Here is a 15,985-nt window from a genome sequence, read left to right as displayed (position 1 = left end):
GGTCTAGCAATGGATTCTCCTACTGTGACTGCCATTGAGATTCAACCTCTGAATCATTGCGTGAAATCTGTGGCGATGATATCTAATGATGGGAAGATCATAGGTGGTCATTTTTGAGGATGAAATGTGCACTTTTCTCTAACACACTTGCACCGACTTCTATTGTTTTGATTCCGAGCTAATGAAATTTCCTATCCCCTGCGCGCAAACCTAACCCTCACACAAGCCGTTTAGCATTTTTAATTTTTCATTAAGACATTATTTAGTATGTTCATTAAGCTGTTTTCTCATGGGGACCGTTGCGTCTCCTCACAGTGCAGCTGATTTCATGCTTTTTTTGTTGTTGTTCCCCACAATGTAGGCCAATCCTAAACCACTCACACACACTCTCACCACTAGGGGGCAAAGTAACTCCAAAAATCCCTTTACCGTTTTTTTTTTTAGGTTTGGCATAGTGACAGAGATGACATATTCATAATGTCATTATGTCATTAATAAACTAGTAATAATATAAGTATTAATATGTAAGTATTTGACTGGAACAAACAGCTGCTTCTCTCAGTTTACACTTGTCTGATATTTTGCGTTCTTATTTTGCTCAAATATCCATCACTAGACTGTAAAATATGTGTTTTGTCTGTCACATGTGATGTTAAAGGCTGCAGAAACAGGATTTGGTGAATATAAATAAAACATCACAGCTTCTGGGTAAAGTGTTTCCTGTCCAACCGTGTGTGTGTGTGTGTGTGTGTGTGTGTGTGTGTGTGTGTGTGTGTGTGTGTGGTCTTGGTGAAAAGTGGACAGTCAGGTCAATACTGTGTTTTAACATTGGGAATACAGTAAAACATTCTATTGATTGCTGTGAGGATGTATTTGTTTAAGACACACAAACCTAAATGCATGTACACTAATATGCACACAAGCTTTTCTTTTTCTGCTTCTTCTACGGGTTGCTGTGCCAAAAAAAAAAAAAGAAAAAAGATTTGGCTCTGGCAGATGATACAGGCAGGCATGCACTGTCCTGCCTCAGCCACAAAAACAGACTGCATGATCCGCTTGATTATTACAGTTATATGATTTACAGTCGCATGATTAAATTACCAAGCTTTCATTGGCCAATGTATGTTTATTATTCTTTTTATTATTTTCTTTTTTGTTATTTTAAATAATAATAAGAACAGTAGTCTTGGTTTGAGGTATAAGATGATTCTATACTGAGTAATTGTACTTCATAGTGCTGTTGAGGAAATGCCCTGCTGAATGGGCTGTGTTTAGTTGTGATGGTTGTAATGTACGCTGCTGAGATTGCTGTTGACATCATTACTCAGGAGTCTCACTGTTCGCATCAATCTTCTTGCTCATACACACACACACACACACACACACACACACACACACACACACACTCACTCTCTCTCTTACACACATTCGTCAGCTGAGGGAATTTTTCATCTTTGGGTTCAGGTGGGGGTCACATACACTTACACACAACGTCTTCTCTAATGTGACACATCCACTGCAGGTACACTTCAGGTGCTTCAGGACCCAGATTTTAAATTGGGTAGTAACTGGGGATGCAACACAGTATCATAAAATTGCAACACACCCCTAAAATCAAACCGAAATATAGCTGCAAGCAGTGATTAAGGCATTTAAGCACATATGAAAAAAGACATTATTTAGCAAGTCTGTAACCATCTAAATCAATGATTTAAAAAGCATTTTTGGCAAATCCAGACATTACGTTTTTTTAACGTTTATGACTGTTAAAGCGCCAGCTGTGGTCCAATATTCTAAAAACTATGCATGCTTGTTTAGAATCACCCGTGGCATGTGCTCACTTCATGAAGTTTTGAGTTTTCCTTTAGGCTTTATAGGATTTTTGGTATATTTGGACAGGCAGCTTTTCTAAACAACCCCGTTATAGCTTCCCAAAGGGTCCATTTAAACATTTCTTTGATAATTATAGACCTAGTGAGTCCAGAGAATTGTACTGCAGTGTTTTCTTCCAGATTGAGCGAAAATCCTAGGACTAGTTAGTCTCAATCATTTAACAAACAATTTGGTTGACAGCAGTGGTTCTAGAGGAAGAGTTTTATCATATGATATCAATAAAGTGTGTATGTGCAAAAATCTGCACAATGTACAATCGTTTATGCCTTGGAAAAATGCGATATCGCCCATCCCAGTGGACGATTTCTTTAACATTTCTCACAGACCTTTAGAGCCATGACTCAAACAGGCCCACCAAGTTTCGTTCCGATTGGCCTCTGCTAACCTTGTCTAGTAGGTGCTCAAACCTCATCATGTATCATGATATGCAAATGTACTTAAAGAAGCTTGTGGCACTTTGGGCCACAACCGTGCACAGGGTTTTTCATGTTGATAGGACAAATGGTTGTGTAGTTATACCCATTTTTATGTTTTTTTTTCCTCTTACAGTGCCACAAAGTGCCCAAGCTCTGCCCATTTTTTTTTCTCTCTGACCTCAGATTGAGCTGTAACATAGGTGTTTTGAGTTTAGCGGAGATATCTCTCTAATTCTGTTTAGGAGTTACAGACATTTTACTAAAAGACAGCATTTTTCGCTTGAGATTTGCATGAAGTTGAGGAATGGCCAAACTTTTTGACGCTCTCAGCTGATATCAAAGCTTTCTCCGCGGCACTTTTAATCCCATAATGCACCATGCACGTGTTTAAACTCAAATTCTATATCATTGAATAGAAAAGCGGAAACGCACCGTAAGACACTTAAGCCTGCGACTGACGGTTTATGAGTTATGAACGATTTCTTACTTTTGGTCGCAGAAGCGCCCCCATCAGGCCGATTGGTGTGAGCTTTGGTGACGTTGTAGAAGGTTGTAGAAGTTTCAAATCTCTACAAATTACGGTTTGGTCTACATGATCATTTTTATGTGGAGATTGCTGATCCTTGGCCATTCTAACAATTACAATAGGATTTCAGCGCTACACAGGCTAAATATATGGAGGTTTCTACCAAATGCATTGTTTGCTATTCATTTGTTATCCTAGCTATAACTATACATAATTACATGGTTAGTTGCATCTCATTATTTACATTTAGCATAGTTTTTTATCCCTTGATGCTGACTTGCAACTCTTTTTTTGTAACCACCACACTAATGTACCTTTAAATGACTTTTCTTTTCCTCACTCCTGCAGTGTCTCAAATTACACCTCTTAGTGCACACAACCGAGGTGAAACCATTTTATTTGAAACAAGCGTCCATTTGAGCTGAACAGTGACTGTACGGTGGTAATGTCAGTCATCAGCTCCTGACTGTCATGGATGATTGAGTCTTCTAAAAAGCGTAATATGGCCTGCTAACAGGGCTGTGAGCTGCTGGCTGTCATGAGATACTCTTGCTGTAGTGGAGAGGTCAGCGTCTCCTCTAGAGCCCTGCTCGTCCCACTGTATGTGGAGGACACACAGGGTAATTTTCTTTGCAGATCCTCCCCAAAACCCTTAACCCTGTCGTCTCGGAGTGTGCGGCGTTCAGCGGTAGGTGTTTGTGAAGAGATCATTAGCTCAATGGCAGGTAGCTGTCGCGTGCCCGGATCTGCTTTGTAATCTGTGTGTATGATTAATACAGCAATCATTAACACTCACACTAAACACACTGTTGACTGGTGGACATGTAATGTATGACAGTGCCGTGCATTGTACCTTTTGACTTAACATGAGAAATTGTTCTTTTGACCTGTTTGTACAGTTTTCTCCTCCTTCACTTCCCAGGACATTAATTGATGGATTGGAGTATTGTGGATTACTTGTGGATTATTGTGATGTTTTTATCAGCTGTTTGGAGTCTCATTCTGACGGCACCCATTCACTGCAGAGGATCCATTGGTGAGCAAGTGATGCAATGCTACATTTCTCTAAATCTCTTCCAAGGAGGAAACAAACTCATCTATATCCTGGATGGCTTTAAGGAATTTAATTTTAATTTTTTGGGTGAGCTACTCCTTTAACCCAGGGTTAAGGAGAATCTGCTTTTGAACTGCAAAAGCTTAATATTTTAATCTCTAACTATTAAATTGTAAAATAACTACTTGAAGTAAAAAATGCATTAAATATCAAAGGTGTTTAGGGGCATATTCTGTCATTAAACATGTAAACGATTTAATAGGGTAAATGTCCGATGCCAAATAAGGCTGTTAGTCATATTATTGCAGTGCGTTTTCAAGTAGCCACTGTTAAATGACTTTGTCGGCTCCCCTTTCTATTATAAATTTAGTTCGGTGACGTTAACTGGACACTTTTGTGAGTTCATTTAACACACACTTTGCAAAGTTTGTCATCAGTATTTCATTCGCGGGGTTCAGTCTATAGCTTTGCTAAAACTGGCTCAACAGTTTTACTCAGCACCATAATTTATCCATACTTAGCGTGCGGTTGAATGTTAATTCAATATCTTGTGCTGGAAGCAAATGATGAGACAAGAATATATGCGAGTGTGTGTCTGTGTGTGTCGGCGTGTTTTAGGAAGGGAGGACTTTCTGACCCTGCCATGAACTTGCTTAGCAGAGCAGAGGTCATCTGACAGGTCAAAGTTCAGGAGTCATGCTGGCCTCAAACTGTGATCAGAATTTAGCTGAGAACAAAAGGAGAAGACAAATTCAGAGTCAAAATCAAGCAAACGACATCAAAGCGCAGACAGTTGTCCCAGAACACTGCAAAACACACACAAACACAACACAACACAACACACGTTTACTTAGCTTTCTAAATTGGGACGTTACATAGACTTCTTTTGTTTTTATATAGCCTACTGTTATACTAACAGTCAAAAGATTTTTAATGTTTTCCAAAGAAGTCTATTCTGCTCACCAAGCCTGCATTTATTTGATCCAAAGCAAAAACAGTAAAATGTTGAAATATTTTACTATTTAAATTAATTGTTTTCTATTTTAATATATTTTAAAATGTAATTTATTCCTGTGATCAAAGCTGAATTTTTAGCACCATTACTCCAGGCTTTAATGTCACCAGATCCTTCAGAAATCATTCTAATATGCTGATTTGCTCTTCAAGATTTTTTATTATTATTTTTATCAATAATTAAAACTGTTGAGTACATTTTTTCAGGATTCTTTAAAGAATAGAAAGATCCATAGATCAGCATTTTTCTAACATTTAAGAGCGTTTAAAAAAAAAACATTCAAAATCTTGAAGCCAGTATATTTTTGTAAATTATAGAAATTAATACTTTTATTCAGCGAGGATGCTTGAAATTGATCAAAAGTGATGATAAAGACATGTATAATGTTACAAAAGATTTCTATTTCAGATAAATGCTGTTCTTATGAACTTTCTATTTATCAAAGAAACCTGAAAAAAAATTCACACAGCTGTTTTTAACATAATTATAATATTAATAATATTTTTGAGCAGCAAATCAGAATATTAGAATGATTTCTGAAGGATAATGTCACTGGAGTAATGTTGCTAAAAATTCAGCTTTGAAATCACAAGAATGAATTACATTTTAAAATATATTCAAATAGAAAGCAGTTATTTTAAATAGTAAAAATATTTTTAAAAAATGTACTGTTTTTGCTGTACTTTGAATCAAATTAATGCAGGCTTGGTGAGCAGAAGAGACTTATTAAAAAAACAAACAAACAAAAAAAAAAAAAACATAAAAATTCTTACTGTTCAAAAACTTTTCACTGGCAGTGTAGCTATACATTTTTTTGCCCCTAACCCTCACATAAAACTTTCTGTATTTTTACAATTTCAGTTTCACAAATGAGAATGTTTCCAAATTGAGGTTTTTGGTGAGCTTGTCAGATTTTGCTCAATTTTGGGTACAAATTTGTCCCCTAAAATATGGTTAAGTAGGTGCATACCCACCCACTGTAACACTCAGAGCATCACTACAGAGCAAACAGAGTCAACGTGTTATAAAAACAGTTGTGTAGTGTGTGAGAGTTAATAAATAGTATATTATTCATAACACTACATTACTATGTAATAACATGCTTATTAGCATATTACTTTTAAATAACACACTTACGAGTATCATTCTCTATTAATATTGAAGATCTGAAGATTAATTAACACCAAGTTAGATCTGAAATGTATTTGTCCTATAAAATCACCTGCAAAAGGGACTCATTTCAGTGACTTTTACAATACAATATAAAATTTAATATGAACATAGGACTATCTGCAAAGTATGTAAAAGACAGAGTGCAAATTTATATATCAATCACAGCGTACACCGTTTCATTTGCCAGTATGGCTTGTATAAAATAAGCTGAGTGCATTTCAGAAGTACATACTGTAAAATTCAAAGTTGGCAGCAGTAGTAGGCTATAAAGTGATTTGTAAAAGTGAGAAATAATAAATCATAAATAGCCAGAACCGTTGCTCTGTCCAAAATATACAAAATATAAAAATGTGCAGTTGTTACCTTAATGAACTGTAATGAGCTTAAGCGTGAATTATACTGCATCTGCGTTATTTCCAGAGGAAATCTAAAATTTCCTTTCGCATGGGCCATTTTACACATAATAGTGTTGTTGCAGTATAGAGAGAAACTGAAGATTATTTAAATAGGTTGGCCAGTGACCAGAAACAACACAAGCTTGGTTTGATGTAATGGTCAGAAACTGTTTTAAAAATACAATGCTTCTTCTTGTTTTATTAACATGACGCTGCAGAAATATAAAAACAAATGATCAGTGAAATGTGCTTTTTGCTTTTTGCTTGATATCATCCTATTTTCACAAACAAAAATTAAATTATTGCACCTTATTGCTTCCATATAAAAATGCAGTGAAGTCATCCAGTGCATTTACGTAGCAGAATAAATAGAATGTTACAAAAATAGTAATATGGTCAAAGTGCATGTCTTCTGCAGGAATGCAGTTTAGTTTTTGATGAGAGCCAGTGCCTGAAGAAAAAACGTGTTTTTGTGAAGAACTTGTACCAGCACTTTTTTAAAGGGATAGTTCACTCAAAAATGAAAATTCTGTCATTAATTACTCACCCTCATGTCGTTCCAAACCTTCAAGACCTTAGTTTGCCCTTGGAACAGAAATTAAGATATTTTTGATGAAACTCGAGAGCTTTCTAACCCTGCAAATACAGCAAGAGTTCTACCATGTTCAAGGTTCAGAAAGGTGCCAAGAACATCAACAAAATAGTCCAAGTGACTTCAGTGGTTCAACCCCTGCATGCATTGTTTACATGCAGATCAAAACATGTGCATTTGTCTCAGTACTCTCCAAAATGATGCCAGGGTGACACAGTTGAATAAGGTGAATTAAGTAATTTTTGTTTTTTTGTGCAACAAAAAGGATTCTCGTAGCTTCATACAATTACAGTTGAACCACTGATGTTGCATGGACTATTTCAATGATGTCCTTAGTACCTTTCTGCACCTTGAACATGGAAGGACCCTTGCTGTCCATGGAGGGTCAGAAAGCTTTAGGATTTCATCAGAAATATTTTTTATACTGCAGCGGGTGGTGAAAACTGCCCAACACATCATAGGGACTCCACTTCCATCCATTGAGGACATTCAGAAGAAACACTGTTTGCGTCGAGCATGCAGTATTCTTAAGGATTCCTCTCATCCTGCACACAAACTGTTTTATCTCCTGCCTTCCGGCAGGCGCTTCAGATGCCCAAAGACTAGAACCAGCAGACTGAGGAACAGCTTCTTTCCCAGAGCTGTCTCCTTATTGAACTCTGCCCCCCACTGACACCTTTGCCCCCCACCCTACACACCCCTACAGTCTCCCCATTACCATTGCACTACTTAATCTGTCGCACTACACTGTACATATCCATTTGTAAAAGCACATTTCCATTGCACATATACATTTTGTAAATTTTTGATATATGTATCTATACATTTGTAAATTATTATTTTTTAATTCCTGCTTTAGTAATCAGCTACCTGTATATTATGTTCGTATCAATCTGCAATTCCTGATTATAGTTAACAACAACCTGCATACTATGCTCCTCTATTTGTACATTCTACTTGTTAATAGTGCCTGTAAATGATGTCCACAATACTTTCATCTGTAAATAATTTCCATAGTTTCTCCCTGTACATATCTCCCATAAGTGCACTTATAACTTATAAATTATACCTATATCCTGCACTTGCTGCTTATTGCACTCCTGGTTAGACCTAAACTGCATTTTGTTGCCTTGTACTTGTACATGTATAATGACAATAAAGTTCAGTCTAATCTAATCTAATCTAATCTAATCTAAAGATGCACTGTAGCTTTTATATTTAGCTAATACTGCTACATTGGAGGCCTTGCAGCTTGAGCACATGCTTTGAGACACTGAGCTGTGGAGCTCCTGTGGATAATGTAGGTTCGAATCCAGCTTGCAACCTTTCTTTATTCTCCCATTTTAAATCGTTTAAACATTTAAATGAGTTGTGGTAAACAGAGTACACTCTTAAAAATAAAGGTGCTTCACAATGCCACAGAAGAACCTTTTTTGTTTAAATGGTTCCATAAAGAACTTTTAAATTCTGAAGAACCTTTTTGTTTCACAAAAGGTTCTTTGTGGTAAAAGAAGGATCTTCAGACTATAATAAGGTAAGTAAGAGATGGTTCTTTAGAGAACCTTTGACTGATTGGTTCTTCGTGGAACCAAACATGGTTCTTCTATGGCATTGTAGAGTACAAGTACTTGTAATTAGGGTAAATTACATTTTAAAATATTCGTAATCAGACTACAGCTATACTTTTTAATGGATTACATGATTACATATTCACACAATAGCAATGAATTATTTATAATTTGTTGATTCTCTCTAATTTCTCTTTTTCATCTTTTAAATTTTCCTTTCTTAAACAGCCTACTGATTATATACATTCAGTCCAGTTTTGTGGACATTAACACATAGTCATTATTCGGGTGGCGACACAGCATTTGACCACTGGATTTACAAAAATTATTTCAGGTTTAAAAAGTGTTTCAACACTGCATCAACTACTGATAAACATTCATTTTTCATTTTAATTATTACTCGGTAGGTTTTTTTTTTTTTAGCCTTTATGTCTTTGGAAGGCTTTTGTCTTTCAAACATGCATGTATTCACATTATTTCTTATTTAAATGCAATGCAGGCACTCCAAAACTTGTTTTCATCTAAACCTTATTCACCAAATATACTTACTTTACTTTACTTTAAGTACCCCTGAGATTTTAAAATAAATATTTCAATAATTAAGTATCACATTTGCATGTCCACGGTTTCTTTGATGTTGATTAATAATCACATGGCATGCAGGTAAATAAAAAATGTCATCTTTTTTAGTAAGTGTTTTATTTTAATTGTTATTTTAAAACACAGACTATAGAAACACCCTTTAAAGAGACTGATTTATTTTAATTTGAATTTTTTATGATTTATTTAATTGTTAGCTTTTCATTAAACTCACAGACCCCCAGCAGTTCCTTTACAAACCCTAGTTTGGGAAACCTTGATGTAATATAATGTCATAAATTACAATGAATGAAACATTTTTTTACACTTTACATTTTTTTTTACATCATTATGGTACAAAATAATCTTATTCAAATTAATTTGATAAACGAGTTAGTTCAAAAGTAATCTAAAAAGTAATCCAAAAGTAATCTGATTATATTACCTAAAATGTGTAATGTAACAGATTACGTTACTGACTACAATTTTTGTCATGTAATCTGGAATCAGTAATGGTTTACAATTTGTAAATAATCTACCCAGCTCTGCATAGAGCTACAATGGTGTAAATTCAGACCAGCAGTGTATCTTTGCAGGAGCGTCATACACCTATATATTGTTTGTGTATGCCATGTTAGTGTAGTGGTACAGTACAATGTCAAGTTGAATTCCTCTGGCTCCTAAAAAGCAGGGTGCACATGCACATGCACATGCTTATGTCTGTGTATGGTAACTCTCAGAGACAGGATATCGTAAGCGTGAGACCAGTGTTTGATCTCAGACAGCTGATGTGAGAGAGCGCTGTGCTCTTCTTCGCTGGCGCTTATCTCTGTAGGCTCTGGATACGAGAGGGCAGAAGGACAGAAGGGCAGCTGCTCTATCTGGAGCGTTGAAGGATCAGAGGTGATGAAGGGAAGGACAGAGAGAAAACCTCGGACATCTCTCACTGCCTCTCCAAACCTCTGCAACATACTCTGTGCAAATACATAAAGAGAAAATGCTTGTAGAATTGCTAGAATTGTTCTCAGTGCCATTGCGAGGGGCACTTTTGTGGTTTCTTCTATGTCACTTGAGTCTTTCAGGTGAACTACTGTCAATGCAGAGAACAGACTGGAATTAGTCAGCCATCATTAGTCACACTTCTGTCATTCCAAACCCATATGACTTTTTTAATCTTTAAATGCCAAAAACTGTCTATAATTACCAATAGACTCCACTATTTGTCTGCAAGCAACGAAGGATGAGAAACTAGTAAGTAAACTGGATGTCTATGAGCAGAACTGTAAATTCTGTTTGGTATTTCAGTTGTGGCTAAAAAATAAAAATGCCAAAATAAACTGTAAAGTGGACCGGACTTATGCTGTTTGTCAAACGCCTGTCTACATTATTATAGACTATTATAGTAAAGCAAGAATGGAAATTAAAGAGATTGTTCAGCCAAAACTATAACAACTATAACAGTTTACAACTTGTTTTTCTTACAATTTACAACACGCCATTCCAAGCCTCTATGACTTCCTGTCTTCTGTGGAACACAAAAGAAGATCTTTTGAGAAGTGTCTGTTGTTTGTTCTTACAATGACAGTCAATGGTCAACAAAATAGTTTGGTTGCCAACATGCTTCAAAATATCTTATTTTTTCCCACAGAAGAAGGAAGCTCAGACAACAACTTGAGGGTTGATAGTGACAGAAGTTTCATTTTTGGATTTTTTACTATCCCTTTAAGTACTTGCAATGCAATAGCCAAGCATTTATGTCTGTTTTATGTAAAACAAAAAAATGACCGCTAACATGCATAATGATATGAATAATCCATCTATTTTTAAATCAAATGTACTACATCCTGTAAAATGCTGTCAGTTACCGCAGACAATAATTTTGAATAAACATAGAGCACATTTACAGCAGATATACTTATGATGAAAGTCTGTTCAGTTTTTCAGTAAAAATGCTTGTCACTCGGGTTGTAAAGTTGTCTAAATAGCTGTTTCACACAAAGTGCTACATCAGCAATGTGGCAGTGTGTCTCTCATTTGTGCTGCTGTCCACTAGGGGGAAAATCTGTGCTCAGATCAGCGTGTGTTTGTCCCATGTGTCAGTCTGAAGGGCTCTCTGCCTCATGCCTCTGGGTGATGGAAAGCTCTCTTAATTGGCTAGTTTTCACGCATATGCCATTGTTGTGATTTGTACTTTTCAGGAGTGTGTCTTCTGAACCATGACTGTCCTTTACTGCAGCCTGAACCCTACTGAAACGAGAAACTGTCTGTCCACCTACACATAATGCTCACTGATGCTCCAGAAGGAAAAACGAGGCATTAATATTTTGCCTAAATATCTTTTTTTTTTTCTTTTTTTTTTTTAGTACTGCCCTTCAGAAGCTACAGAAGATACTTACATGTTTCCCAGAAGACAAAATAAGTTACATTTAACTGATCTTCAAGTTTTAAAAGTTTTAAAAGTTTTCACCCCCGGCTCTTAATGCATAGTGTTTCCTTCTGAAGCATCAGAGTGTTTGAACCTTCTGTAATAGTTGCATATAAGTCCCTGAGTGTAAAAATATGGATCTCAAAATCATACAGTCATTGTTGGAAGGGGTTCAAATACACAAAATGCTGAAAAACCAAAGAATTTGTGGGACCTGAAGGTTTTTTCTGAAGAACAGTGGGCAGTTTAACTGTTACTGGACTCATGAACAACTATCACTAAACAAAAAAAAAAAAAAAACACAGCTGTGGATCATTCAGGTAACAACACAGTATGAAGAATCAAGGGTATGTAAACTTTCGAACAGGGTCATTTTTATAAATTCAACTACTATTTTCTCGTGGACTATATGTAAACGTCTGTTATGTGAAATATCTAATTCAGGTCTGTACTAAATAAAAAATAACATGCATTTTGTATGATCCCTCTTATTTATTTTGGTAAAATAATTAACATTTTGTAGATTCCTCAAGGTGTATGTAAACTTTTGACCTCAACTGTGTGGGAACTCTTAACATCCACTGCCCTACACTTACTACAGGAAGCATTGCTGAAAACCACTTTTTTTAACCACTGGCACTCATGTTGGTCAGCCATAAATGGGATTATACTGCTACCTTGTAATTGAGAACCCAAGCTCTTAAGATCTGAACTAAATTTTGTAGCCAATGTTTTGGAGAAACTTGTGGTTAACTGGTTATTCAACAGACAGTTTTAAAACATCAGATCCTGTAATAAATGCATCTATTCTGTATCTCACCCTGTTTTGCCCCTTATTGCAATCTAATAAGAGCGGCTGTTTTTCAGGCCACCTTAACCCCGTGCTGAACCCTGTAGTTAATACACTGTAGTTATGATTTTACCATCAATCAACAGGCAGGCATCTAACACACACACACATCCACAGCTCCCAGCTCTGCCCTACAATTTAATTGTGCCTGAACCCTCATCAGTTTCCAGAACAATCAATCGCACCCCCCGTCCCTCTGTCCCCAGCAGGGCTGTGCTCTTTTCATTACACAGTTCAGCTTGCTCTGCAGGTGGCCACCGTTCCTGGTCCAAATCCCCCAACCCCAGACCCCCACCATTTGTCACCTATAGGAAAGAAAAATCACAAATGCATTTGATATCACACTTGTTTCTCGTTGACAGCAAATAGATTGAATAGAGAGATTTTTGCATCTTCTGCTTCTCAGATTGTCTCTCATTTGTCTTCTCTGGAGTTTCAAAAGAGATCTCAGTATCTCAAACTGTGCTAAGATTGATTGAGCCCACAAACTAAGTCACAGATAAACTCAGTTGTTTCTCATCAAATGCTTCAAAAAAACAAATCTTCATGAGCTATTAACCACAGTTATTTTCATTTTTTCCTGGAAAACTAAGATGAGGTTGTGAGAGTGCAATAAGAGCAAACAGAGATTGTGATATTGTGACGTATGAGAGCAGAAGCATGTGTTCATCTACTTTCAGGTCCACTACTGTCATTCAGTTTGAACATCCAAACATACTCCAACTCTTTATATGCTATCAGTACTTCTTTCTGAAGCAAAATATACTGTAGTACTACAATATAGACTTGCCAAGTGTTGGGGAAAGTTACTTTCATTACAATATTGAGTTACTCTCTAAAAAAGTAACTATTGTGATATTGCATAGTTACTTTTTTATGGAAAGTAATGCATTGCATTACTTTTGTGTTACTTTTTCTCGTCTGGGCTGGGATTGCTTGAATGATTTTAATATAAAAAGTTATATTTTTGGCATATGTAAAAGCCCTTTCACACCAAGCGTGAAATGAATAAGCCTCAGGCTAAAGGAAATGTAAATTCAATATGAACATATTTAATTATTATTATTATTAATTCTGAGTTTGCATTTCACAAGTGACTCAGATATTTTACTGTAAATTACAAAGTAATGCATTACTTTACTATCTTAATGAAAAGTAATAGATTTAAAATGCATTTATTTAATACTAAGTACAGTTCAAGTCTATTACAATATTTACTGACATATCGCTTGCGACTTGCTGATATAAAAACTGTAATTAAAATTTATTTGGAGTACTACTTGTGCACAATGCACATTTCTTAATATCACACCTAAAATATGTTTTAATGTCACTATTGATGAGGATTGTATGATCTTTAAATATCGTTCTGTACATGCAAAGTCTACCTAAAGTATACTTGCAATAGTTCCACTTTAGCACAATCAAATATACTTAAGTGTATCTTTAGTTGGACTTGTGTGGACTACTTCCACACAATTAAAGTGCATTAAGTACAAAATTAGTTTGGCAGACTTTAATTATACCAGTTTAGTATAGTAAAACAATTAGTACAATTGCAAGGTATTTTTATTAAGTGCATATGTAAATGTATTTGCAGAATACTTAGCATGAAATAAATGTATTTTAAATACCTTTTAGTATTTTTTTTTTTACTAGGGTAGTTACTTGAAAAAAAGTAATCTGATTACATAATTTAAGTTAAGTTACTTGTAATGTGTTACCCTCAACACTGGACTTGCCTGCGTCACTCGAATTATAGAAGTAAGACATATGAACAGGAATAAACTGCTTAATCAGAGCACTGCTTTTTACACAGTGACACAAAATGTATTTACAGACTTGAGACAGTGAAAATGTATGAATTTTATATAATATACACGATATACCAAAATATCAAAGCAAGCATCTTTAATCTAAATGAATAAATAGCATGCTCACTATTTTAGTGAGTTATAAAATGATAAACAATATATGTTGTTCAGTATTTGGACAAAAAGTATTTGGATACTTCATGTGAAAAGTTATTGTAACAGGTTAGTTAATGTGATTCTCAACACCTTTGGTTGCTACATAGGTCACCTGCGTGAACTTTACACAGTCTTGAACTTTACAGTGTTTACACAAACTGTCTGAACTGATGACAGTTCGTAACTATTTTACAATTTTTGCAAAATGGTTGCCAATTTAGATGTCATTCTGTTTTCATACAATCTGCTCACGCCCCACTGGGGATTAGGGGTAGGGGTGGAGTTTAATTGTAAATAATTGATTAATTGTAAATAATAATTGTAATTTAATGGTAAAACACTGTATAAAATGCTACAATAAAACCTACCTGATCTCATGATAAAAACATACATGTGGGAACGTTTTCGTGAGATGAAATATGCATCAATAAGTACATATCACTACAGTTTTCAACAGAAATGTCCACTAGAGGCGGTAAAACAGCACGCACATGTAATCGTTTTTGTACACAGTTATGATTACAGCTCCATATGTTTAGCTTTCCGGACGTAACAATCTTTCTCGGTAGCTCAGCCTGCACAGAACTGGACTTTGGATGTGGAATCCTTGAGTACGAATCCCGTGAAAAACATGACTCGCGGTGAAAGAGCTGAAAAATTACAGATCTGAAAACAAGCTAAAACGGCATGCTTGCAATTGCGCTTTTACATCAAATTCACTTTTGTTCATACTGTCGGGTAGGTTTAGTTGTAGTGCAGATGATATGTTATTTTAAAATGTCCTTAGAGCATTAGAGTTATAGTGCCATTCAATGGACATTTGAAGTCAGAACTGCGGTGACACCTACAAAACCAATTGTCTCATCTTCTCTGAGGAAAAACGAACACTCTTTTAGCGCCACTCAATGGACATTTCTGTTGGAAACTGCAGTGATATGTACTTATTGGTACATATTTCACGTCTTGCAAAAACGTTCCCAAAGGTAGGCTGTGTTTTCATCATTGATTAACAGTAAGTTCACTTACTTTATACCTGTAATAGTTCTAATGGGATATTTCGTGTAATGTTCCAGTAAAATACTGTTAAATGTACAGTTTTTAGAAGTGAAGGAAGACATTGTCTTGTAATTTTTGAGGTAAAAAAAAAGCTTAAATCGATATTCCCAGAATTTCCTGTTTATCAGCTCACATTTAATGTTTTTTTTTCATCAAAAACTTTCTTTTTAGCTTTTTTATTATCTGCTATGTAATTAAGGGATGTTCAGTGTTGATTATGCAATGAGTGTTTGTGTTTATGACACAGTCCACCTTCCATATATTATAATTTCTTTTTTTTTTTTTTCCCTCAGCTTGTTTTGAAAACCTTAGATTCATCATGTGGCTTTTTCATTACCACCTGTGTGCTTATGGTGGCTGTCAGTATAAAGGTAAAAACAGCTTTCAGTAATTTGGTATGTTAACATTATTACGGTAAATTTAATTTCAGTCTATAAAACTTAAAATGTTGCTGCCATTTATTTTTAATGGTA

General features: G+C 35.5%; 1 protein-coding gene across 1 annotated transcript in view; it reads right to left on the bottom strand.

Moving 5' to 3' along the window:
* LOC141305375 (uncharacterized) overlaps positions 1–15,985 on the bottom strand; it is a 566,500-nt gene that overhangs the window by 456,529 nt on the left and 93,986 nt on the right. The window lies entirely within an intron of this gene.

Source organism: Garra rufa, unplaced genomic scaffold (genome assembly GCF_049309525.1).
Source record: "Garra rufa unplaced genomic scaffold, GarRuf1.0 hap1_unplaced_002, whole genome shotgun sequence".
Lineage (NCBI taxonomy): Eukaryota > Metazoa > Chordata > Actinopteri > Cypriniformes > Cyprinidae > Garra > Garra rufa.
This window is presented reverse-complemented; position numbering and strand designations above follow the sequence as displayed.